The sequence below is a fragment of the Pseudophryne corroboree genome, chromosome 11 (assembly GCF_028390025.1).
Source record: "Pseudophryne corroboree isolate aPseCor3 chromosome 11, aPseCor3.hap2, whole genome shotgun sequence".
In the NCBI taxonomy this organism is placed as follows: domain Eukaryota; kingdom Metazoa; phylum Chordata; class Amphibia; order Anura; family Myobatrachidae; genus Pseudophryne; species Pseudophryne corroboree.
In genome coordinates, this window is record NC_086454.1 from 68,641,889 (window position 1) to 68,667,462 (window position 25,574).

Sequence of the window (25,574 nt, forward strand, 5' to 3'; positions counted from 1 at the left end):
ATAAAGATGACACCATGATATTACAACTAATGAAATGCGACCACACACTATAAATATATGCCCATGTAAGGAAAATGCCATAGGCACCATGCGTGCATTTGCATTCAGCCACCATGAGCTGTGTGTGCTCACAGCGGTGATGGACCGCCACGTAGGCCGCACGGAACCCTATGTCCCAAATCAGGTTAAGTGCGCGGCCTACGTGGAGGTCCGCCGCATATTGTGCACGCGGACCCGGCACTCCATTATCCAGCTCGAGCGGCGGTGGAGCGAACTCCACCACCAACAGACAGAGTTGTTGGCGCGGCTTCGCCAGCAAATCCGTGGATGCCGCAGACGCAGGAAGTTAAATGCATTAAAATGTGTCTACATGTGTATTAAGCTGTGATTAGTAGCAGTAACAAAAATAAATTTTAGCACTGCAAACTTTTGCTAAGATGTGGTAAAGTGAGATTATTAGCAGATTGTATAATTAAACTATAGTACCAAAAACATACCACACTTAACCAGTTTACAGAGTGTGTGTGTTTAGGGCTTGCAGTACTGACTGGGTAGCAGAGTGCTTATGGAATAATGTTTATTGTTGTACTGAGTCGCCACACAGGCTGTAGGCTGGACACATAACTAACTTGGTCTGTGTATTTTTAATTGAACAGAACAATGCAATTTTGTAATGCACATGGATATTTATTTAGAAATTTTTTTCAAATTTAAATATGTGATTCTAGGGCAAGCACAACATCAAGGTCAGGAAGGATCACCACCAGCATCCTCCCCACCACAAACTCCTTCAGCCCCTCAAGTCCCTGAACCCCAACAACCAATCTCCCCTTCCTCATCCACAACCTCTCCCTCTCCAACCCCCTCCCCCTCTCTTTCCCAAAGACCCTGTCGAACCCTCTCAAATAGTTTGTTGTTAATTCATCACAAAAAGACATGTGAATGCTTCAGCAACCTTTACCCTTTCTCACATGTTCAGTAAAATGTACCACATTTCTAGATACAGTCCAAATCAGAAAACACAAAAAAAAATGCAATATTCCCCTTTTTTAATATCAGTTATGTTGTAGAAGTAAATTGATGCCAATGTAACTAGAAAAGAATTCCAGAAATTGCCAATCATCATGTATGAGCAATCTCCAGGAACAATATGGTGTCCAGTCAGAGGAAATGTTTAAACAAAAGTCAGTAACAATGTGACTTTCTCAAGATAAATTGATAGACAATTTAGTCATCAGAGTTTGGAAAGCAATAGAAAATAATGGAATATGTATTACTTAACATAAACAATATTGTGTTAGGAAAGTAATTCCAGAAATAAATCTTTCCATTTATTGAACAAGCTTCCAGATAAAATGTTAACATTAATTCTATCACCTTTAGAATGTAAGCTCTCACGAGCAGGGCCCTCTTCCCTCATGTGCTTATCCTTTCTTACTTTAATAATCTTCAACTGCACCAAATCCATCAGTCTTCTGCCACCTGATACTTATTCCTGTGTCATCTGCTGATGTAACTATGTTTATTTACCCTGTACTTGTTCTATACTGTCATCAACTGTAAGTTGCTGTTTTCCTGTTTGATTATTTGTTTATGTACTCTGTAATTGGGCTCTGCGGAACCCTTGTGGCGCCATATAAATAAAGGATAATAATAAATAATAATAATAATAATAATAATCATTGAGATCTCATTTTTAACTACTTTTTAACTGTATGAGTACCAACAATAGACTGACTTTAATTTCCATGGGATGACTACATTAATGAGAATGTCATAATATCTATAACAATAAAGCATATTAACAAGTGACTTGGACAAGACATTGTAAGAATGTAGGGCCTGTATATACAAAATAAAGGAGAGAAAAGCATTACATAACTTACTGTAAGTTTCCAACTGTTTAAAGAATTAATAAAATACTAGTTTAAAAAATATATATAAAAATAATAAAAAATATTATACTTTAGACATATAATTTGTCATTATACATAAGTCAGTGCAAGTGGTGCTGTGGCTTAGTTGGTTAAAGCACATGTTTCTTAAATGGGAGGTCCTGAGTTCATATCTCAGCAGTACCTTTGCTTGATACCTTTTTATCACACCAGTATGTAGTTTTTTGTTGATGCATAACAAAATAAGATGTGTAAAACCTTTATCTGCTTTCACTTTGGCACATTTGGTCACCAATGTAAAAAAGTTTAAAGATGCCATCCATGTCAGAAGACGACAAACAACAAAACTTCACCCTATTTCAACATAAGTTAATTTGTAGAAATATGCCTATGTTAAGGTAATTAGATGAATTTTTACAAAATAGCCTTCATTATTTGGGTAAACGGCAAAATTAATTTGGAGTACAGTCAAAAGAGAATAACACAGAAAGTGTTAAAATGTCTGTAAAAAAGTAAGTTTCCCAAGGTACAGTAATTTGAGAGTCAGTTTAGTCATCATAGCTAGAGAATCATTGACATTAACCCATATTTATTTCCATAGCATCCTTAAAATTGTGTTAGGAAAATACTTCTTGATGAAAAGCTAAACTTCTCTTGAAAAAGCATCAATAAAGAATGCTAACCATAATTCTGACTTTTTAAAACAGAGTTCTTAATTTTACTACATGTTTTTGTTTTCTGAATATCAAAAATTAATTGACATTTATTCCCATGTAGCATTACTTACAGAGAAATCAATAAAAGTGCTAAAAAAAATTAGAAAATTACTTTGACAAGATATTTTAAGAATGAAGGTGCTGTAAATCATGAATGAAAAGAGAGAACACAACTTTCTATTTATACTCTAAATTTCCACTGGTTTGAAAAATTGATGAAGCAATAGTTATAGGAATATCCAAAATTGTTTCCAAATAGCATATCTTAGATATATAATTTTTCTTTGTGAAGCTTTAGGGCATCATGTGGTGCTGTGGCTTAGTTGGTTAAAGCACCTATCTAGTAAACAGGAGATCCTGAGTTCAAATCTCAGCAGTGCCTTTTATTTATTTTCATCAACTCAGAACATAATTGTTGTTAATTCATCACAAAAAGACATGTGAATGCTTCAGCAGCCTTTACCCTTTCTCACATGTCCAGTAATATGTACCACATTTCTAGATACAGTCCAAATCAGAAAACACAAAAAAATGCAATATTCCCCTTTTTAAATATCAGTTATTTTGTAGAAGTAAATTGATGCCAAGGTAACTAGAAAAGAATTCCAGAAATTGCCAATCATCATGTCTGAGCAATCTCCAGGAACAATATGGTGTCCAGTCAGAGGAAACGTTTAAACAAAAGTCAGTAACAATGTGACTTTCTCAAGATAAATTGATAGACAGTTTAGTCATCAGAGTTTGGAGAGCAATAGAAAATAATGGAATATGTATTACTTAACATAAACAATATTGTGTTAGGAAAGCAATTCCAGAAATCAATCTTTCCATTTATTGAGCAAGCTTCCAGATAAAATGTTAGCATTAATTCTATCATTGAGATATTATTTTTTCATTTCTCGACTACTTTTTAACTGTATGAGTACCAACAAAAGACTGACTTTAATTTCCCAGGGATGACTGCATTAATGAGAACGCCATAATATCTATTACAATAAAGCATATTAACAAGTGACTTGGACAAGACATTGTAAGAATGTAATGCCTGTATATACAAAATAAAGGAGAGAATTGCATTACATAACTTACTGTAAGTTTCCAACTGTTTAAATAATTAATAAAATACTAGTTTAAAAAAATACATAAAAATAATAACAAATATTATACTTTAGACATATCATTTGTCATTATACATAAAGCAGTGCAAGTGGTGCGTTGGCTTAGTTGGTTACAGTGCCTGTCTAGTAAACAGGAGATCCTGAGTTCAAATCTCAGCAGTGCCTTTGCTTGATACCTTTTTATCACACCAGTATGTAGTTTTTTGTTGATGCATAACAAAATAAGATGTGTAAAACCTTTATCTGCTTTCACTTTGGCACATTTGGTCACCAATGTAAAAAAGTTTAAAGATGCCATCCATGTCAGAAGACAACAAACAACAAAACTTCACCCTATTTCAACATAAGTTAATTTGTAGAAATATGCCTATGTTAAGGTAAATAGATGAATTTTTACAAAATAGCCTTCATCATATTGGGTAAACGGCAAAATTAATTTGGAGTACAGTCAAAAGAGAATAACACAGAAAGTGTTAAAATGTCTGTGAAAAAGTAAGTTTCCCAAGGTACAGTAATTTGAGAGTCAGTTTAGTCATCATAGCTAGAGAATCATTGACATTTAACCCATATTTATTTCCATAACATCCTTAAAATTGTGTTAGGAAAATACTTATTGATGAAAAGCTAAACTTCTCTTGAAAAAGCATCAATAAAGAATGCTAACCATAATTCTGACTTTTTAAAACAGAGTTCTTAATTTTACTACATGTTTTTGTTTTCTGAATATCAAAAATTAATTGACATTTATTCCCATGTAGCATTACTTACAGAGAAATCAATAAAAGTGCTAAAAAAATTAGAAAATTACTTTGACAAGATATTTTAAGAATGAAGGTGCTGTAAATCATGAATGAAAAGAGAGAACACAACTTTGTATTTATACTCTAAATTTCCACCGGTTTGAAAAATTGATGAAGCAATAGTTATAAGAATATCAAAAATTGTTACCAAATAGCATATCTTAGATATATCATTTTTCTTTGTGAAGCTTTAGGGCATCATGTGGTGCTGTGGCTTAGTTGGTTAAAGCGCCTGTCTAGTAAACAGGAGATCCTGAGTTCAAATCTCAGCAGCGCCTTTCATTTATTTTCATCAACTCAGAACATAGTTTGTTGATAATTCATCACAAAAAGACATGTGAATGCTTCAGCAGCCTTTACCCTTTCTCACATGTTCAGTAATATGTACCACATTTCTAGATACAGTCCAAATCAGAAAACACAAAAAAAGGCAATATTCCCCTTTTTTAATATCAGTTATTTTGTAGAAGTAAATTGATGCCAAGGTAACTAGAAAAGAATTCCAGAAATTGCCAATCATCATGTCTGAGCAATCTCCAGGAACAATATGGTGTCCAGTCAGAGGAAATGTTTAAACAAAAGTCAGTAACAATGTGAGTTTCTCAAGATAAATTGATAGACAATTTAGTCATCAGAGTTTGGGGAGCAATAGAAAATAATGGATTATTTGTTACTTAACATAAACAATATTGTGTTAGGAAAGCAATTGCAAAAATAAATCTTTCCATTTATTGAGCAAGCTTCCAGATAATATGTTAACAATAATTCTATCATTGAGATCTCATGTTTTCATTTCACAATTACTTTTTAACTGTATGAGTACCAACAATAGACTGACTTTAATTTCCCAGGGATGACTACATTAATAAAAACGCCATAATATCTATTACAATAAAGCATATTAACAAGTGACGTGAACAAGATATTGTAAGAATGTAGGGCCTGTATATACAAAATAAAGGAGAAAAAAGCATTATATAACTTACTGTAAGTTTCCAACTGTTTAAAGAATTAATAAAATACTAGTATCAAAAAATCTATATAAAAATAATAAAAAATATTATACTTTAGACATATAATTTGTCATTATATGTAAGGCAGTGCAAGTGGTTCTGTGGCTTAGTTAATTAAAGTGCCTGTCTAGTAAACAGGAGATCCTGAGTTCATATCTCAGCAGTACCTTTGCTTGATACCTTTATATCACACCAGTATGTAGTTTTTTGTTGATGCATAACAAAATAAGATGTGTAAAACCTTTATCTGCTTTCACTTTGGCACATTTGGTCACCAATGTAAAAAAGTTTAAAGATGCCATCCATGTCAGAAGACGACAAACAACAAAACTTCACCCTATTTCAACATAAGTTAATTTGTAGAAATATGCCTATGTTAAGGTAAATAGATGAATTTTTACAAAATAGCCTTCATCATATTGGGTAAACTGCAAAATTAATTTAGAGTACATTAAAAAGAGAATAACACAGAAAGTGTTAAAATGTCTGTAAAAAAGTAAGTTTCCCAAGGTATAGTAATTTGAGAGTCAGTTTAGTCATCATAGCTAGAGAATCATTGACATTTAACCCATATTTATTTCCATAACATCCTTAAAATTGTGTTAGGAAAATACTTCTTGATGAAAAGCTAAACTTCTCTTGAAAAAGCATCAATAAAGAATGCTAACCATAATTCTGACTTTTTAAAACAGAGTTCTTAATTTTACTACATGTTTTTGTTTTCTGAATATCAAAAATTAATTGACATTTATTCCCATGTAGCATTACTTACAGAGAAATCAATAAAAGTGCTAAAAAAATTAGAAAATTACTTTGACAAGATATTTTAAGAATGAAGGTGCTGTAAATCATGAATGAAAAGAGAGAACACAACTTTCTATTTATACTCTAAATTTCCACCGGTTTGAAAAATTGATGAAGCAATAGTTATAAGAATATCAAAAATTGTTACCAAATAGCATATCTTAGATATATCATTTTTCTTTGTGAAGCTTTAGGGCATCATGTGGTGCTGTGGCTTAGTTGGTTAAAGCGCCTGTCTAGTAAACAGGAGATCCTGAGTTCAAATCTCAGCAGCGCCTTTCATTTATTTTCATCAACTCAGAACATAGTTTGTTGATAATTCATCACAAAAAGACATGTGAATGCTTCAGCAGCCTTTACCCTTTCTCACATGTTCAGTAATATGTACCACATTTCTAGATACAGTCCAAATCAGAAAACACAAAAAAGGCAATATTCCCCTTTTTTAATATCAGTTATTTTGTAGAAGTAAATTGATGCCAAGGTAACTAGAAAAGAATTCCAGAAATATCCAATCATCATGTCTGAGCAATCTCCAGGAACAATATGGTGTCCAGTCAGAGGAAATGTTTAAACAAAAGTCAGTAACAATGTGAGTTTCTCAAGATAAATTGATAGACAATTTAGTCATCAGAGTTTGGGGAGCAATAGAAAATAATGGATTATTTGTTACTTAACATAAACAATATTGTGTTAGGAAAGCAATTCCAGAAATAAATCTTTCCATTTATTGAGCAAGCTTCCAGATAAAATGTTAACAATAATTCTATCATTGAGATCTCATGTTTTCATTACACGATTACTTTTTAACTGTATGACTACCAACAATAGACTGACTTTAATTTCCCAGGGATGACTACATTAATAAGAACGCCATAATATCTATTACAATAAAGCATATTAACAAGTGACTTGAACAAACATTGTAAGAATGTAGGGCCTGTATATACAAAATAAAGGAGAAAAAAGCATTATATAACTTACTGTAAGTTTCCAACTGTTTAAAGAATTAATAAAATACTAGTTTCAAATAAAAATATAAAAATAATAAAAAATATTATACTTTAGACATATAATTTGTCATTATATGTAAGGCAGTGCAAGTGGTGCTCTGGCTTAGTTGATTAAAGTGCCTGTCTAATAAACAGGAGATCCTGAGTTCATATCTCAGCAGTACCTTTGCTTGATACCTTTTTATCACACCAGTATGTAGTTTTTTGTTGATGGATAACAAAATAAGATGTGTAAAACCTTTATCTGCTTTCACTTTGGCACATTTGGTCACCAATGTAAAAAAGTTTAAAGATGCCATCCATGTCAGAAGACGACAAACAACAAAACTTCACCCTATTTCAACATAAGTTAATTTGTAGAAATATGCCTATGTTAAGGTAAATAGATGAATTTTTACAAAATAGCCTTCATCATATTGGGTAAACTGCAAAATTAATTTAGAGTACATTAAAAAGAGAATAACACAGAAAGTGTTAAAATGTCTGTAAAAAAGTAAGTTTCCCAAGGTACAGTAATTTGAGAGTCAGTTTAGTCATCATAGCTAGAGAATCATTGACATTTAACCCATATTTATTTCCATAACATCCTTAAAATTGTGTTAGGAAAATACTTCTTGATGAAAAGCTAAACTTCTCTTGAAAAAGCATCAATAAAGAATGCTAACCATAATTCTGACTTTTTAAAACTGAGTTCTTAATTTTACTACATGTTTTTGTTTTCTGAATATCAAAAATTAATTGACATTTATTCCCATGTAGCATTACTTACAGAGAAATCAATAAAAGTGCTAAAAAAAATTAGAAAATTACTTTGACAAGATATTTTAAGAATGAAGGTGCTGTAAATCATGAATGAAAAGAGAGAACACAACTTTCTATTTATACTCTAAATTTCCACCGGTTTGAAAAATTGATGAAGCAATAGTTATAAGAATATCAAAAATTGTTACCAAATAGCATATCTTAGATATATAATTTTTCTTTGTGAAGCTCTAGGGCATCATGTGGTGCTGTGGCTTAGTTGGTTAAAGCGCCTGTCTAGTAAACAGGAGATCCTGAGTTCAAATCTCAGCAGCGCCTTTCATTTATTTTCATCAACTCAGAACATAGTTTGTTGATAATTCATCACAAAAAGACATGTGAATGCTTCAGCAGCCTTTATGCTTTCTCACATGTTCAGTAATATGTACCACATTTCTAGATACAGTCCAAATCAGAAAACACAAAAAAAATGCAATATTCCCCTTTTTTTAATATCAGTTATTTTGTAGAAGTAAATTGATGCCAAGGTAACTAGAAAAGAATTCCAGAAATTGCCAATCATAATTTCTGAGCAATCTCCAGGAACAATAGTGGTGTCCAGTCAGAGGAAATGTTTAAACAAAAGTCAGTAACAATGTGAGTTTCTCAAGATAAATTGATAGACTATTTAGTCATCAGAGTTTGGGGAGCAATAGAAAATAATGGATTATTTGTTACTTAACATAAACAATATTATGTTGGGAAAGCAATTGCAAAAATAAATCTTTCCATTTATTGAGCAAGCTTCCAGATAAAATGTTAACAATAATTCTATCATTGAGATCTCATGTTTTCATTTCACGATTACTTTTTAACTGTATGAGTACCAACAATAGACTGACTTTAATTTCCCAGGGATGACTACATTAATAAAAACGCCATAATATCTATTACAATAAAGCATATTAACAAGTGACTTGAACAAGATATTGTAAGAATGTAGGGCCTGTATATACAAAATAAAGGAGAAAAAAAGCATTATATAACTTACTGTAAGTTTCCAACTGTTTAAAGAATTAATAAAATACTAGTATCAATAAAATATATATAAATAATAAAAAATATTATACTTTAGACATATAATTTGTCATTATATATAAGGCAGTGCAAGTGGTGCTGTGGCTTAGTTGGTTAAAGTGCCTGTCTAGTAAACAGGAGATCCTGAGTTCATATCTCAGCAGTACCTTTGTTTGATACCTTTTTATCACACCAGTATGTAGTTTTTTGTTGATGCATAACAAAATAAGATGTGTAAAACCTTTATCTGCTTTCACTTTGGCACATTTGGTCACCAATGTAAAAAAGTTTAAAGATGCCATCCATGTCAGAAGACGACAAACAACAAAACTTCACCCTATTTCAACATAAGTTAATTTGTAGAAATATGCCTATGTTAAGGTAAATAGATGAATTTTTACAAAATAGCCTTCATCATATTGGGTAAACTGCAAAATTAATTTAGAGTGCATTTAAAAGAGAATAAAACAGAAAGTGTTAAAATGTCTGTAAAAAAGTAAGTTTCCCAAGGTACAGTAATTTGAGAGTCAGTTTAGTCATCATAGCTAGAGAATCATTGACATTTAACCCATATTTATTTCCATAACATCCTTAAAATTGTGTTAGGAAAACACTTCTTGATGAAAAGCTAAACTTCTCTTGAAAAAGCATCAATAAAGAATGCTAACCATAATTCTGACTTTTTAAAACAGAGTTCTTAATTTTACTACATGTTTTTGTTTTCTGAATATCAAAAATTAATTGACATTTATTCCCATGTAGCATTACTTACAGAGAAATCAATAAAAGTGCTAAAAAAAATTAGAAAATTATTTTGACAAGATATTTTAAGAATGAAGGTGCTGTAAATCATGAATGAAAAGAGAGAACACAACTTTCTATTTATACTCTAAATTTCCACCGGTTTGAAAAATTGATGAAGCAATAGTTATAAGAATATCAAAAATTGTTACCAAATAGCATATCTTAGATATATCATTTTTCTTTGTGAAGCTTTAGGGCATCATGTGGTGCTGTGGCTTAGTTGGTTAAAGCGCCTGTCTAGTAAACAGGAGATCCTGAGTTCAAATCTCAGCAGCGCCTTTCATTTATTTTCATCAACTCAGAACATAGTTTGTTGATAATTCATCACAAAAAGACATGTGAATGCTTCAGCAGCCTTTACCCTTTCTCACATGTTCAGTAATATGTACCACATTTCTAGATACAGTCCAAATCAGAAAACACAAAAAAAGGCAATATTCCCCTTTTTTAATATCAGTTATTTTGTAGAAGTAAATTGATGCCAAGGTAACTAGAAAAGAATTCCAGAAATTGCCAATCATCATTTCTGAGCAATCTCCAGGAACAATATGGTATCAAGTCAGAGGAAATGTTTAAACAAAAGTCAGTAACAATGTGAGTTTCTCAAGATAAATTGATAGACAATTTAGTCATCAGAGTTTGGGGAGCAATAGAAAATAATGGATTATTTGTTACTTAACATAAACAATATTGTGTTAGGAAAGCAATTGCAAAAATAAATCTTTCCATTTATTGAGCAAGCTTCCAGATAAAATGTTAACAATAATTCTATCATTGAGATCTCATGTTTTCATTTCACGATTACTTTTTAACTGTATGAGTACCAACAATAGACTGACTTTAATTTCCCAGGGATGACTACATTAATAAAAACACCATAATATCTATTACAATAAAGCATATTAACAAGTGACTTGAACAAGATAATGTAAGAATGTAGGGCCTGTATATACAAAATAAAGGAGAAAAAAGCATTATATAACTTACTGTAAGTTTCCAACTGTTTAAAGAATTAATAAAATACTAGTATCAAAAAAATATATATAAATAATAAAAAATATTATACTTTAGACATATAATTTGTCATTATATATAAGGCAGTGCAAGTGGTGCTGTGGCTTAGTTGGTTAAAGTGCCTGTCTAGTAAACAGGAGATCCTGAGTTCATATCTCAGCAGTACCTTTGTTTGATACCTTTTTATCACACCAGTATGTAGTTTTTTGTTGATGCATAACAAAATAAGATGTGTAAAACATTTATCTGCTTTCACTTTGGCACATTTGGTCACCAATGTAAAAAAGTTTAAAGATGCCATCCATGTCAGAAGACGACAAACAACAAAACTTCACCCTATTTCAACATAAGTTAATTTGTAGAAATATGCCTATGTTAAGGTAAATAGATGAATTTTTACAAAATAGCCTTCATCATATTGGGTAAACTGCAAAATTAATTTAGAGTACATTTAAAAGAGAATAAAACAGAAAGTGTTAAAATGTCTGTAAAAAAGTAAGTTTCCCAAGGTACAGTAATTTGAGAGTCAGTTTAGTCATCATAGCTAGAGAATCATTGACATTTAACCCAAATTTATTTCCATAACATCCTTAAAATTGTGTTAGGAAAATACTTCTTGATGAAAAGCTAAACTTCTCTTGAAAAAGCATCAATAAAGAATGCTAACCATAATTCTGACTTTTTAAAACAGAGTTCTTAATTTTACTACATGTTTTTATTTTCTGAATATCAAAAATTAATTGACATTTATTCCCATGTAGCATTACTTACAGAGAAATCAATAAAAGTGCTAAAAAAAATTAGAAAATTACTTTGACAAGATATTTTAAGAATGAAGGTGCTGTAAATCATGAATGAAAAGAGAGAACACAACTTTCTATTTATACTCTAAATTTCCACCGGTTTGAAAAATTGATGAAGCAATAGTTATAAGAATATCAAAAATTGTTACCAAATAGCATATCTTAGATATATAATTTTTCTTTGTGAAGCTCTAGGGCATCATGTGGTGCTGTGGCTTAGTTGGTTAAAGCGCCTGTCTAGTAAACAGGAGATCCTGAGTTCAAATCTCAGCAGCGCCTTTCATTTATTTTCATCAACTCAGAACATAGTTTGTTGATAATTCATCACAAAAAGACATGTGAATGCTTCAGCAGCCTTTATGCTTTCTCACATGTTCAGTAATATGTACCACATTTCTAGATACAGTCCAAATCAGAAAACACAAAAAAATGCAATATTCCCCTTTTTTTAATATCAGTTATTTTGTAGAAGTAAATTGATGCCAAGGTAACTAGAAAAGAATTCCAGAAATTGCCAATCATAATTTCTGAGCAATCTCCAGGAACAATAGTGGTGTCCAGTCAGAGGAAATGTTTAAACAAAAGTCAGTAACAATGTGAGTTTCTCAAGATAAATTGATAGACTATTTAGTCATCAGAGTTTGGGGAGCAATAGAAAATAATGGATTATTTGTTACTTAACATAAACAATATTATGTTAGGAAAGCAATTGCAAAAATAAATCTTTCCATTTATTGAGCAAGCTTCCAGATAAAATGTTAACAATAATTCTATCATTGAGATCTCATGTTTTCATTTCACGATTACTTTTTAACTGTATGAGTACCAACAATAGACTGACTTTAATTTCCCAGGGATGACTACATTAATAAAAACGCCATAATATCTATTACAATAAAGCATATTAACAAGTGACTTGAACAAGATATTGTAAGAATGTAGGGCCTGTATATACAAAATAAAGGAGAAAAAAAGCATTATATAACTTACTGTAAGTTTCCAACTGTTTAAAGAATTAATAAAATACTAGTATCAATAAAATATATATAAATAATAAAAAATATTATACTTTAGACATATAATTTGTCATTATATATAAGGCAGTGCAAGTGGTGCTGTGGCTTAGTTGGTTAAAGTGCCTGTCTAGTAAACAGGAGATCCTGAGTTCATATCTCAGCAGTACCTTTGTTTGATACCTTTTTATCACACCAGTATGTAGTTTTTTGTTGATGCATAACAAAATAAGATGTGTAAAACCTTTATCTGCTTTCACTTTGGCACATTTGGTCACCAATGTAAAAAAGTTTAAAGATGCCATCCATGTCAGAAGACGACAAACAACAAAACTTCACCCTATTTCAACATAAGTTAATTTGTAGAAATATGCCTATGTTAAGGTAAATAGATGAATTTTTACAAAATAGCCTTCATCATATTGGGTAAACTGCAAAATTAATTTAGAGTGCATTTAAAAGAGAATAAAACAGAAAGTGTTAAAATGTCTGTAAAAAAGTAAGTTTCCCAAGGTACAGTAATTTGAGAGTCAGTTTAGTCATCATAGCTAGAGAATCATTGACATTTAACCCATATTTATTTCCATAACATCCTTAAAATTGTGTTAGGAAAACACTTCTTGATGAAAAGCTAAACTTCTCTTGAAAAAGCATCAATAAAGAATGCTAACCATAATTCTGACTTTTTAAAACAGAGTTCTTAATTTTACTACATGTTTTTGTTTTCTGAATATCAAAAATTAATTGACATTTATTCCCATGTAGCATTACTTACAGAGAAATCAATAAAAGTGCTAAAAAAAAATTAGAAAATTATTTTGACAAGATATTTTAAGAATGAAGGTGCTGTAAATCATGAATGAAAAGAGAGAACACAACTTTCTATTTATACTCTAAATTTCCACCGGTTTGAAAAATTGATGAAGCAATAGTTATAAGAATATCAAAAATTGTTACCAAATAGCATATCTTAGATATATCATTTTTCTTTGTGAAGCTTTAGGGCATCATGTGGTGCTGTGGCTTAGTTGGTTAAAGCGCCTGTCTAGTAAACAGGAGATCCTGAGTTCAAATCTCCGCAGCGCCTTTCATTTATTTTCATCAACTCAGAACATAGTTTGTTGATAATTCATCACAAAAAGACATGTGAATGCTTCAGCAGCCTTTACCCTTTCTCACATGTTCAGTAATATGTACCACATTTCTAGATACAGTCCAAATCAGAAAACACAAAAAAAGGCAATATTCCCCTTTTTTAATATCAGTTATTTTGTAGAAGTAAATTGATGCCAAGGTAACTAGAAAAGAATTCCAGAAATTGCCAATCATCATTTCTGAGCAATCTCCAGGAACAATATGGTGTCCAGTCAGAGGAAATGTTTAAACAAAAGTCAGTAACAATGTGAGTTTCTCAAGATAAATTGATAGACAATTTAGTCATCAGAGTTTGGGGAGCAATAGAAAATAATGGATTATTTGTTACTTAACATAAACAATATTGTGTTAGGAAAGCAATTGCAAAAATAAATCTTTCCATTTATTGAGCAAGCTTCCAGATAAAATGTTAACAATAATTCTATCATTGAGATCTCATGTTTTCATTTCACGATTACTTTTTAACTGTATGAGTACCAACAATAGACTGACTTTAATTTCCCAGGGATGACTACATTAATAAAAACACCATAATATCTATTACAATAAAGCATATTAACAAGTGACTTGAACAAGATAATGTAAGAATGTAGGGCCTGTATATACAAAATAAAGGAGAAAAAAGCATTATATAACTTACTGTAAGTTTCCAACTGTTTAAAGAATTAATAAAATACTAGTATCAAAAAAATATATATAAATAATAAAAAATATTATACTTTAGACATATAATTTGTCATTATATATAAGGCAGTGCAAGTGGTGCTGTGGCTTAGTTGGTTAAAGTGCCTGTCTAGTAAACAGGAGATCTTGAGTTCATATCTCAGCAGTACCTTTGTTTGATACCTTTTTATCACACCAGTATGTAGTTTTTTGTTGATGCATAACAAAATAAGATGTGTAAAACATTTATCTGCTTTCACTTTGGCACATTTGGTCACCAATGTAAAAAAGTTTAAAGATGTCATCCATGTCAGAAGACGACAAACAACAAAACTTCACCCTATTTCAACATAAGTTAATTTGTAGAAATATGCCTATGTTAAGGTAAATAGATGAATTTTTACAAAATAGCCTTCATCATATTGGGTAAACTGCAAAATTAATTTAGAGTACATTTAAAAGAGAATAAAACAGAAAGTGTTAAAATGTCTGTAAAAAAGTAAGTTTCCCAAGGTACAGTAATTTGAGAGTCAGTTTAGTCATCATAGCTAGAGAATCATTGACATTTAACCCATATTTATTTCCATAACATCCTTAAAATTGTGTTAGGAAAATACTTCTTGATGAAAAGCTAAACTTCTCTTGAAAAAGCATCAATAAAGAATGCTAACCATAATTCTGACTTTTTAAAACAGAGTTCTTAATTTTACTACATGTTTTTATTTTCTGAATATCAAAAATTAATTGACATTTATTCCCATGTAGCATTACTTACAGAGAAATCAATAAAAGTGCTAAAAAAAATTAGAAAATTACTTTGACAAGATATTTTAAGAATGAAGGTGCTGTAAATCATGAATGAAAAGAGAGAACACAACTTTCTATTTATACTCTAAATTTCCACCGGTTTGAAAAATTGATGAAGCAATAGTTATAAGAATATCAAAAATTGTTACCAAATAGCATATCTTAGATATATAATTTTTTTTTGTGAAGCTCTAGGGCATCATGTGGTGCTGTGGCTTAGTTGGTTAAAGCGCCTGTCTAGTAAACAGGAGATCCTGAGTTCAAATCTCAGCAGCGCCTTTCATTTATTTTCATCAACTCAGAACATAGTTTGTTGATAATTCATCACAAAAAGACATGTGAATGCTTCAGCAGCCTTTATGCTTTCTCACATGTTCAGTAATATGTACCACATTTCTAGATACAGTCCAAATCAGAAAACACAAAAAAATGCAATATTCACCTTTTTTTAATATCAGTTATTTTGTAGAAGTAAATTGATGCCAAGGTAACTAGAAAAGAATTCCAGAAATTGCCAATCATAATTTCTGAGCAATCTCCAGGAACAATAGTGGTGTCCAGTCAGAGGAAATGTTTAAACAAAAGTCAGTAACAATGTGAGTTTCTCAAGATAAATTGATAGACTATTTAGTCATCAGAGTTTGGGGAGCAATAGAAAATAATGGATTATTTGTTACTTAACATAAACAATATTATGTTAGGAAAGCAATTGCAAAAATAAATCTTTCCATTTATTGAGCAAGCTTCCAGATAAAATGTTAACAATAATTCTATCATTGAGATCTCATGTTTTCATTTCACGATTACTTTTTAACTGTATGAGTACCAACAATAGACTGACTTTAATTTCCCAGGGATGACTACATTAATAAAAACGCCATAATATCTATTACAATAAAGCATATTAACAAGTGACTTGAACAAGATATTGTAAGAATGTAGGGCCTGTATATACAAAATAAAGGAGAAAAAAAGCATTATATAACTTACTGTAAGTTTCCAACTGTTTAAAGAATTAATAAAATACTAGTATCAATAAAATATATATAAATAATAAAAAATATTATACTTTAGACATATAATTTGTCATTATATATAAGGCAGTGCAAGTGGTGCTGTGGCTTAGTTGGTTAAAGTGCCTGTCTAGTAAACAGGAGATCCTGAGTTCATATCTCAGCAGTACCTTTGTTTGATACCTTTTTATCACACCAGTATGTAGTTTTTTGTTGATGCATAACAAAATAAGATGTGTAAAACCTTTATCTGCTTTCACTTTGGCACATTTGGTCACCAATGTAAAAAAGTTTAAAGATGCCATCCATGTCAGAAGACGACAAACAACAAAACTTCACCCTATTTCAACATAAGTTAATTTGTAGAAATATGCCTATGTTAAGGTAAATAGATGAATTTTTACAAAATAGCCTTCATCATATTGGGTAAACTGCAAAATTAATTTAGAGTGCATTTAAAAGAGAATAAAACAGAAAGTGTTAAAATGTCTGTAAAAAAGTAAGTTTCCCAAGGTACAGTAATTTGAGAGTCAGTTTAGTCATCATAGCTAGAGAATCATTGACATTTAACCCATATTTATTTCCATAACATCCTTAAAATTGTGTTAGGAAAACACTTCTTGATGAAAAGCTAAACTTCTCTTGAAAAAGCATCAATAAAGAATGCTAACCATAATTCTGACTTTTTAAAACAGAGTTCTTAATTTTACTACATGTTTTTGTTTTCTGAATATCAAAAATTAATTGACATTTATTCCCATGTAGCATTACTTACAGAGAAATCAATAAAAGTGCTAAAAAAAATTAGAAAATTATTTTGACAAGATATTTTAAGAATGAAGGTGCTGTAAATCATGAATGAAAAGAGAGAACACAACTTTCTATTTATACTCTAAATTTCCACCGGTTTGAAAAATTGATGAAGCAATAGTTATAAGAATATCAAAAATTGTTACCAAATAGCATATCTTAGATATATCATTTTTCTTTGTGAAGCTTTAGGGCATCATGTGGTGCTGTGGCTTAGTTGGTTAAAGCGCCTGTCTAGTAAACAGGAGATCCTGAGTTCAAATCTCAGCAGCGCCTTTCATTTATTTTCATCAACTCAGAACATAGTTTGTTGATAATTCATCACAAAAAGACATGTGAATGCTTCAGCAGCCTTTATGCTTTCTCACATGTTCAGTAATATGTACCACATTTCTAGATACAGTCCAAATCAGAAAACACAAAAAAATGCAATATTCCCCTTTTTTTAATATCAGTTATTTTGTAGAAGTAAATTGATGCCAAGGTAACTAGAAAAGAATTCCAGAAATTGCCAATCATCATGTCTGAGCAATCTCCAGGAACAATATGGTGTCCAGTCAGAGGAAATGTTTAAACAAAAGTCAGTAACAATGTGAGTTTCTCAAGATAAATTGATAGACAATTTAGTCATCAGAGTTTGGGGAGCAATAGAAAATAATGGATTATTTGTTACTTAACATAAACAATATTGTGTTAGGAAAGCAATTGCAAAAATAAATCTTTCCATTTATTGAGCAAGCTTCCAGATAATATGTTAACAATAATTCTATCATTGAGATCTCATGTTTTCATTTCACAATTACTTTTTAACTGTATGAGTACCAACAATAGACTGACTTTAATTTCCCAGGGATGACTACATTAATAAAAACGCCATAATATCTATTACAATAAAGCATATTAACAAGTGACTTGAACAAGATATTGTAAGAATGTAGGGCCTGTATATACAAAATAAAGGAGAAAAAAGCATTATATAACTTACTGTAAGTTTCCAACTGTTTAAAGAATTAATAAAATACTAGTATCAAAAATATATATATAAATAATAAAAAATATTATACTTTAGACATATAATTTGTCATTATATATAAGGCAGTGCAAGTGGTGCTGTGGCTTAGTTGGTTAAAGTGCCTGTCTAGTAAACAGGAGATCCTGAGTTCATATCTCAGCAGTACCTTTGTTTGATACCTTTTTATCACACCAGTATGTAGTTTTTTGTTGATGCATAACAAAATAAGATGTGTAAAACCTTTATCTGCTTTCACTTTGGCACATTTGGTCACCAATGTAAAAAAGTTTAAAGATGCCATCCATGTCAGAAGACGACAAACAACAAAACTTCACCCTATTTCAACATAAGTTAATTTGTAGAAATATGCCTATGTTAAGGTAAATAGATGAATTTTTACAAAATAGCCTTCATCATATTGGGTAAACTGCAAAATTAATTTAGAGTGCATTTAAAAGAGAATAAAACAGAAAGTGTTAAAATGTCTGTAAAAAAGTAAGTTTCCCAAGGTACAGTAATTTGAGAGTCAGTTTAGTCATCATAGCTAGAGAATCATTGACATTTAACCCATATTTATTTCCATAACATCCTTAAAATTGTGTTAGGAAAACACTTCTTGATGAAAAGCTAAACTTCTCTTGAAAAAGCATCAATAAAGAATGCTAACCATAATTCTGACTTTTTAAAACAGAGTTCTTAATTTTACTACATGTTTTTGTTTTCTGAATATCAAAAATTAATTGACATTTATTCCCATGTAGCATTACTTACAGAGAAATCAATAAAAGTGCTAAAAAAAATTAGAAAATTATTTTGACAAGATATTTTAAGAATGAAGGTGCTGTAAATCATGAATGAAAAGAGAGAACACAACTTTCTATTTATACTCTAAATTTCCACTGGTTTGAAAAATTGATGAAGCAATAGTTATAAGAATATCAAAAATTGTTACCAAATAGCATATCTTAGATATATCATTTTTCTTTGTGAAGCTTTAGGGCATCATGTGGTGCTGTGGCTTAGTTGGTTAAAGCGCCTGTCTAGTAAACAGGAGATCCTGAGTTCAAATCTCAGCAGCGCCTTTCATTTATTTTCATCAACTCAGAACATAGTTTGTTGATAATTCATCACAAAAAGACATGTGAATGCTTCAGCAGCCTTTATGCTTTCTCACATGTTCAGTAATATGTACCACATTTCTAGATACAGTCCAAATCAGAAAACACAAAAAAATGCAATATTCCCCTTTTTTTAATATCAGTTATTTTGTAGAAGTAAATTGATGCCAAGGTAACTAGAAAAGAATTCCAGAAATTGCCAATCATAATTTCTGAGCAATCTCCAGGAACAATAGTGGTGTCCAGTCAGAGGAAATGTTTAAACAAAAGTCAGTAACAATGTGAGTTTCTCAAGATAAATTGATAGACTATTTAGTCATCAGAGTTTGGGGAGCAATAGAAAATAATGGATTATTTGTTACTTAACATAAACAATATTATGTTAGGAAAGCAATTGCAAAAATAAATCTTTCCATTTATTGAGCAAGCTTCCAGATAAAATGTTAACAATAATTCTATCATTGAGATCTCATGTTTTCATTTCACGATTACTTTTTAACTGTATGAGTACCAACAATAGACTGACTTTAATTTCCCAGGGATGACTACATTAATAAAAACGCCATAATATCTATTACAATAAAGCATATTAACAAGTGACTTGAACAAGATATTGTAAGAATGTAGGGCCTGTATATACAAAATAAAGGAGAAAAAAAGCATTATATAACTTACTGTAAGTTTCCAACTGTTTAAAGAATTAATAAAATACTAGTATCAATAAAATATATATAAATAATAAAAAATATTATACTTTAGACATATAATTTGTCATTATTTATAAGGCAGTGCAAGTGGTGCTGTGGCTTAGTTGGTTAAAGTGCCTGTCTAGTAAACAGGAGATCCTGAGTTCATATCTCAGCAGTACCTTTGTTTGATACCTTTTTATCACACCAGTATGTAGTTTTTTGTTGATGCATAACAAAATAAGATGTGTAAAACCTTTATCTGCTTTCACTTTGGCACATTTGGTCACCAATGTAAAAAAGTTTAAAGATGCCATCCATGTCAGAAGACGACAAACAACAAAACTTCACCCTATTTCAACATAAGTTAATTTGTAGAAATATGCCTATGTTAAGGTAAATAGATGAATTTTTACAAAATAGCCTTCATCATATTGGGTAAACTGCAAAATTAATTTAGAGTGCATTTAAAAGAGAATAAAACAGAAAGTGTTAAAATGTCTGTAAAAAAGTAAGTTTCCCAAGGTACAGTAATTTGAGAGTCAGTTTAGTCATCATAGCTAGAGAATCATTGACATTTAACCCATATTTATTTCCATAACATCCTTAAAATTGTGTTAGGAAAACACTTCTTGATGAAAAGCTAAACTTCTCTTGAAAAAGCATCAATAAAGAATGCTAACCATAATTCTGACTTTTTAAAACAGAGTTCTTAATTTTACTACATGTTTTTGTTTTCTGAATATCAAAAATTAATTGACATTTATTCCCATGTAGCATTACTTACAGAGAAATCAATAAAAGTGCTAAAAAAAAATTAGAAAATTATTTTGACAAGATATTTTAAGAATGAAGGTGCTGTAAATCATGAATGAAAAGAGAGAACACAACTTTCTATTTATACTCTAAATTTCCACCGGTTTGAAAAATTGATGAAGCAATAGTTATAAGAATATCAAAAATTGTTACCAAATAGCATATCTTAGATATATCATTTTTCTTTGTGAAGCTTTAGGGCATCATGTGGTGCTGTGGCTTAGTTGGTTAAAGCGCCTGTCTAGTAAACAGGAGATCCTGAGTTCAAATCTCAGCAGCGCCTTTCATTTATTTTCATCAACTCAGAACATAGTTTGTTGATAATTCATCACAAAAAGACATGTGAATGCTTCAGCAGCCTTTACCCTTTCTCACATGTTCAGTAATATGTACCACATTTCTAGATACAGTCCAAATCAGAAAACACAAAAAAAGGCAATATTCCCCTTTTTTAATATCAGTTATTTTGTAGAAGTAAATTGATGCCAAGGTAACTAGAAAAGAATTCCAGAAATTGCCAATCATCATTTCTGAGCAATCTCCAGGAACAATATGGTGTCCAGTCAGAGGAAATGTTTAAACAAAAGTCAGTAACAATGTGAGTTTCTCAAGATAAATTGATAGACAATTTAGTCATCAGAGTTTGGGGAGCAATAGAAAATAATGGATTATTTGTTACTTAACATAAACAATATTGTGTTAGGAAAGCAATTGCAAAAATAAATCTTTCCATTTATTGAGCAAGCTTCCAGATAAAATGTTAACAATAATTCTATCATTGAGATCTCATGTTTTCATTTCACGATTACTTTTTAACTGTATGAGTACCAACAATAGACTGACTTTAATTTCCCAGGCATGACTACATTAATAAAAACACCATAATATCTATTACAATAAAGCATATTAACAAGTGACTTGAACAAGATAATGTAAGAATGTAGGGCCTGTATATACAAAATAAAGGAGAAAAAAGCATTATATAACTTACTGTAAGTTTCCAACTGTTTAAAGAATTAATAAAATACTAGTATCAAAAAAATATATATAAATAATAAAAAATATTATACTTTAGACATATAATTTGTCATTATATATAAGGCAGTGCAAGTGGTGCTGTGGCTTAGTTGGTTAAAGTGCCTGTCTAGTAAACAGGAGATCTTGAGTTCATATCTCAGCAGTACCTTTGTTTGATACCTTTTTATCACACCAGTATGTAGTTTTTTGTTGATGCATAACAAAATAAGATGTGTAAAACATTTATCTGCTTTCACTTTGGCACATTTGGTCACCAATGTAAAAAAGTTTAAAGATGCCATCCATGTCAGAAGACGACAAACAACAAAACTTCACCCTATTTCAACATAAGTTAATTTGTAGAAATATGCCTATGTTAAGGTAAATAGATGAATTTTTACAAAATAGCCTTCATCATATTGGGTAAACTACAAAATTAATTTAGAGTACATTTAAAAGAGAATAAAACAGAAAGTGTTAAAATGTCTGTAAAAAAGTAAGTTTCCCAAGGTACAGTAATTTGAGAGTCAGTTTAGTCATCATAGCTAGAGAATCATTGACATTTAACCCATATTTATTTCCATAACATCCTTAAAATTGTGTTAGGAAAACACTTCTTGATGAAAAGCTAAACTTCTCTTGAAAAAGCATCAATAAAGAATGCTAACCATAATTCTGACTTTTTAAAACAGAGTTCTTAATTTTACTACATGTTTTTGTTTTCTGAATATCAAAAATTAATTGACATTTATTCCCATGTAGCATTACTTACAGAGAAATCAATAAAAGTGCTAAAAAAATTAGAAAATTACTTTGACAAGATATTTTAAGAATGAAGGTGCTGTAAATCATGAATGAAAAGAGAGAACACAACTTTCTATTTATACTCTAAATTTCCACCGGTTTGAAAAATTGATGAAGCAATAGTTATAAGAATATCAAAAATTGTTACCAAATAGCATATCTTAGATATATCATTTTTCTTTGTGAAGCTCTAGGGCATCATGTGGTGCTGTGGCTTAGTTGGTTAAAGCGCCTGTCTAGTAAACAGGAGATCCTGAGTTCAAATCTCAGCAGCGCCTTTCATTTATTTTCATCAACTCAGAACATAGTTTGTTGATAATTCATCACAAAAAGACATGTGAATGCTTCAGCAGCCTTTACCCTTTCTCACATGTTCAGTAATATGTACCACATTTCTAGATACAGTCCAAATCAGAAAACACAAAAAAAGGCAATATTCCCCTTTTTTAATATCAGTTATTTTGTAGAAGTAAATTGATGCCAAGGTAACTAGAAAAGAATTCCAGAAATTGCCAATCATCATTTCTGAGCAATCTCCAGGAACAATATGGTGTCCAGTCAGAGGAAATGTTTAAACAAAAGTCAGTAACAATGTGAGTTTCTCAAGATAAATTGATAGACAATTTAGTCATCAGAGTTTGGGGAGCAATAGAAAATAATAGATTATTTGTTACTTAACATAAACAATATTGTGTTAGGAAAGCAATTGCAAAAATAAATCTTTCCATTTATTGAGCAAGCTTCCAGATAAAATGTTAACAATAATTCTATCATTGAGATCTCATGTTTTCATTTCACGATTACTTTTTAACTGTATGAGTACCAACAATAGACTGACTTTAATTTCCCAGGCATGACTACATTAATAAAAACACCATAATATCTATTACAATAAAGCATATTAACAAGTGACTTGAACAAGATAATGTAAGAATGTAGGGCCTGTATATACAAAATAAAGGAGAAAAAAGCATTATATAACTTACTGCAAGTTTCCAACTGTTTAAAGAATTAATAAAATACTAGTATCAAAAAAATATATATAAATAATAAAAAATATTATACTTTAGACATATAATTTGTCATTATATATAAGGCAGTGCAAGTGGTGCTGTGGCTTAGTTGGTTAAAGTGCCTGTCTAGTAAACAGATCTTGAGTTCATATCTCAGCAGTACCTTTGTTTGATACCTTTTTATCACACCAGTATGTAGTTTTTTGTTGATGCATAACAAAATAAGATGTGTAAAACATTTATCTGCTTTCACTTTGGCACATTTGGTCACCAATGTAAAAAAGTTTAAAGATGCCATCCATGTCAGAAGACGACAAACAACAAAACTTCACCCTATTTCAACATAAGTTAATTTGTAGAAATATGCCTATGTTAAGGTAAATAGATGAATTTTTACAAAATAGCCTTCATCATATTGGGTAAACTGCAAAATTAATTTAGAGTACATTTAAAAGAGAATAAAACAGAAAGTGTTAAAATGTCTGTAAAAAAGTAAGTTTCCCAAGGTACAGTAATTTGAGAGTCAGTTTAGTCATCATAGCTAGAGAATCATTGACATTTAACCCATATTTATTTCCATAACATCCTTAAAATTGTGTTAGGAAAACACTTCTTGATGAAAAGCTAAACTTCTCTTGAAAAAGCATCAATAAAGAATGCTAACCATAATTCTGACTTTTTAAAACAGAGTTCTTAATTTTACTACATGTTTTTGTTTTCTGAATATCAAAAATTAATTGACATTTATTCCCATGTAGCATTACTTACAGAGAAATCAATAAAAGTGCTAAAAAAAATTAGAAAATTACTTTGACAAGATATTTTAAGAATGAAGGTGCTGTAAATCATGAATGAAAAGAGAGAACACAACTTTCTATTTATACTCTAAATTTCCACCGGTTTGAAAAATTGATGAAGCAGCAGTTATAAGAATATCAAAAATTGTTACCAAATAGCATATCTTAGATATATAATTTTTCTTTGTGAAGCTTTAGGGCATCATGTGGTGCTGTGGCTTAGTTGGTTAAAGCGCCTGTCTAGTAAACAGGAGATCCTGAGTTCAAATCTCAGCAGCGCCTTTTATTTATTTTCATCAACTCAGAACATAGTTTGTTGATAATTCATCACAAAAAGACATGTGAATGCTTCAGCAGCCTTTACCCTTTCTCACATGTTCAGTAATATGTACCACATTTCTAGATACAGTCCAAATCAGAAAACACAAAAAAAGGCAATATTCCCCTTTTTTAATATCAGTTATTTTGTAGAAGTAAATTGATGCCAAGGTAACTAGAAAAGAATTCCAGAAATTGCCAATCATCATTTCTGAGCAATCTCCAGGAACAATATGGTGTCCAGTCAGAGGAAATGTTTAAACAAAAGTCAGTAACAATGTGAGTTTCTCAAGATAAATTGATAGACAATTTAGTCATCAGAGTTTGGGGAGCAATAGAAAATAATGGATTATTTGTTACTTAACATAAACAATATTGTGTTAGGAAAGCAATTGCAAAAATAAATCTTTCCATTTATTGAGCAAGCTACCAGATAAAATGTTAACAATAATTCTATCATTGAGATCTCATGTTTTCATTTCACGATTACTTTTTAACTGTATGAGTACCAACAATAGACTGACTTTAATTTCCCAGGGATGACTACATTAATAAAAACACCATAATATCTATTACAATAAAGCATATTAACAAGTGACTTGAACAAGATAATGTAAGAATGTAGGGCCTGTATATACAAAATAAAGGAGAAAAAAGCATTATATAACTTACTGTAAGTTTCCAACTGTTTAAAGAATTAATAAAATACTAGTATCAAAAAAATATATATAAAT

The 25,574-nt window shown here is 30.4% G+C and overlaps 21 non-coding genes across 21 annotated transcripts; all 21 read left to right on the forward strand.

Annotated features, from left to right (window-relative positions):
• Positions 1–2,919: 2,919 nt before the first annotated feature.
• On the forward strand, positions 2,920–2,993 carry TRNAT-AGU (transfer RNA threonine (anticodon AGU)). The gene has a single exon. It is a non-coding gene; the product is annotated as a tRNA-Thr (tRNA).
• Positions 2,994–4,733: 1,740 nt separating this feature from the next.
• Positions 4,734–4,807, forward strand: TRNAT-AGU (transfer RNA threonine (anticodon AGU)). Its single transcript has one exon. It is a non-coding gene; the product is annotated as a tRNA-Thr (tRNA).
• Positions 4,808–6,550: 1,743 nt separating this feature from the next.
• TRNAT-AGU (transfer RNA threonine (anticodon AGU)) lies at positions 6,551–6,624 on the forward strand. Its single transcript has one exon. It is a non-coding gene; the product is annotated as a tRNA-Thr (tRNA).
• A 1,741-nt stretch (positions 6,625–8,365) lies between these two features.
• TRNAT-AGU (transfer RNA threonine (anticodon AGU)) lies at positions 8,366–8,439 on the forward strand. Its single transcript has one exon. It is a non-coding gene; the product is annotated as a tRNA-Thr (tRNA).
• Positions 8,440–9,272: 833 nt separating this feature from the next.
• Positions 9,273–9,346, forward strand: TRNAT-AGU (transfer RNA threonine (anticodon AGU)). The gene has a single exon. It is a non-coding gene; the product is annotated as a tRNA-Thr (tRNA).
• Positions 9,347–10,186: 840 nt separating this feature from the next.
• On the forward strand, positions 10,187–10,260 carry TRNAT-AGU (transfer RNA threonine (anticodon AGU)). The gene has a single exon. It is a non-coding gene; the product is annotated as a tRNA-Thr (tRNA).
• Positions 10,261–11,089: 829 nt separating this feature from the next.
• On the forward strand, positions 11,090–11,163 carry TRNAT-AGU (transfer RNA threonine (anticodon AGU)). Its single transcript has one exon. It is a non-coding gene; the product is annotated as a tRNA-Thr (tRNA).
• Positions 11,164–12,003: 840 nt separating this feature from the next.
• Positions 12,004–12,077, forward strand: TRNAT-AGU (transfer RNA threonine (anticodon AGU)). The gene has a single exon. It is a non-coding gene; the product is annotated as a tRNA-Thr (tRNA).
• Positions 12,078–12,909: 832 nt separating this feature from the next.
• Positions 12,910–12,983, forward strand: TRNAT-AGU (transfer RNA threonine (anticodon AGU)). The gene has a single exon. It is a non-coding gene; the product is annotated as a tRNA-Thr (tRNA).
• Positions 12,984–13,824: 841 nt separating this feature from the next.
• On the forward strand, positions 13,825–13,898 carry TRNAT-AGU (transfer RNA threonine (anticodon AGU)). The gene has a single exon. It is a non-coding gene; the product is annotated as a tRNA-Thr (tRNA).
• An 829-nt stretch (positions 13,899–14,727) lies between these two features.
• TRNAT-AGU (transfer RNA threonine (anticodon AGU)) lies at positions 14,728–14,801 on the forward strand. The gene has a single exon. It is a non-coding gene; the product is annotated as a tRNA-Thr (tRNA).
• Positions 14,802–15,641: 840 nt separating this feature from the next.
• On the forward strand, positions 15,642–15,715 carry TRNAT-AGU (transfer RNA threonine (anticodon AGU)). Its single transcript has one exon. It is a non-coding gene; the product is annotated as a tRNA-Thr (tRNA).
• An 832-nt stretch (positions 15,716–16,547) lies between these two features.
• Positions 16,548–16,621, forward strand: TRNAT-AGU (transfer RNA threonine (anticodon AGU)). Its single transcript has one exon. It is a non-coding gene; the product is annotated as a tRNA-Thr (tRNA).
• An 840-nt stretch (positions 16,622–17,461) lies between these two features.
• On the forward strand, positions 17,462–17,535 carry TRNAT-AGU (transfer RNA threonine (anticodon AGU)). Its single transcript has one exon. It is a non-coding gene; the product is annotated as a tRNA-Thr (tRNA).
• An 830-nt stretch (positions 17,536–18,365) lies between these two features.
• TRNAT-AGU (transfer RNA threonine (anticodon AGU)) lies at positions 18,366–18,439 on the forward strand. Its single transcript has one exon. It is a non-coding gene; the product is annotated as a tRNA-Thr (tRNA).
• An 840-nt stretch (positions 18,440–19,279) lies between these two features.
• Positions 19,280–19,353, forward strand: TRNAT-AGU (transfer RNA threonine (anticodon AGU)). The gene has a single exon. It is a non-coding gene; the product is annotated as a tRNA-Thr (tRNA).
• Positions 19,354–20,185: 832 nt separating this feature from the next.
• TRNAT-AGU (transfer RNA threonine (anticodon AGU)) lies at positions 20,186–20,259 on the forward strand. The gene has a single exon. It is a non-coding gene; the product is annotated as a tRNA-Thr (tRNA).
• Positions 20,260–21,100: 841 nt separating this feature from the next.
• TRNAT-AGU (transfer RNA threonine (anticodon AGU)) lies at positions 21,101–21,174 on the forward strand. Its single transcript has one exon. It is a non-coding gene; the product is annotated as a tRNA-Thr (tRNA).
• An 829-nt stretch (positions 21,175–22,003) lies between these two features.
• Positions 22,004–22,077, forward strand: TRNAT-AGU (transfer RNA threonine (anticodon AGU)). The gene has a single exon. It is a non-coding gene; the product is annotated as a tRNA-Thr (tRNA).
• An 839-nt stretch (positions 22,078–22,916) lies between these two features.
• Positions 22,917–22,990, forward strand: TRNAT-AGU (transfer RNA threonine (anticodon AGU)). The gene has a single exon. It is a non-coding gene; the product is annotated as a tRNA-Thr (tRNA).
• Positions 22,991–24,730: 1,740 nt separating this feature from the next.
• Positions 24,731–24,804, forward strand: TRNAT-AGU (transfer RNA threonine (anticodon AGU)). The gene has a single exon. It is a non-coding gene; the product is annotated as a tRNA-Thr (tRNA).
• The last annotated feature ends 770 nt before the right edge of the window (positions 24,805–25,574 follow it).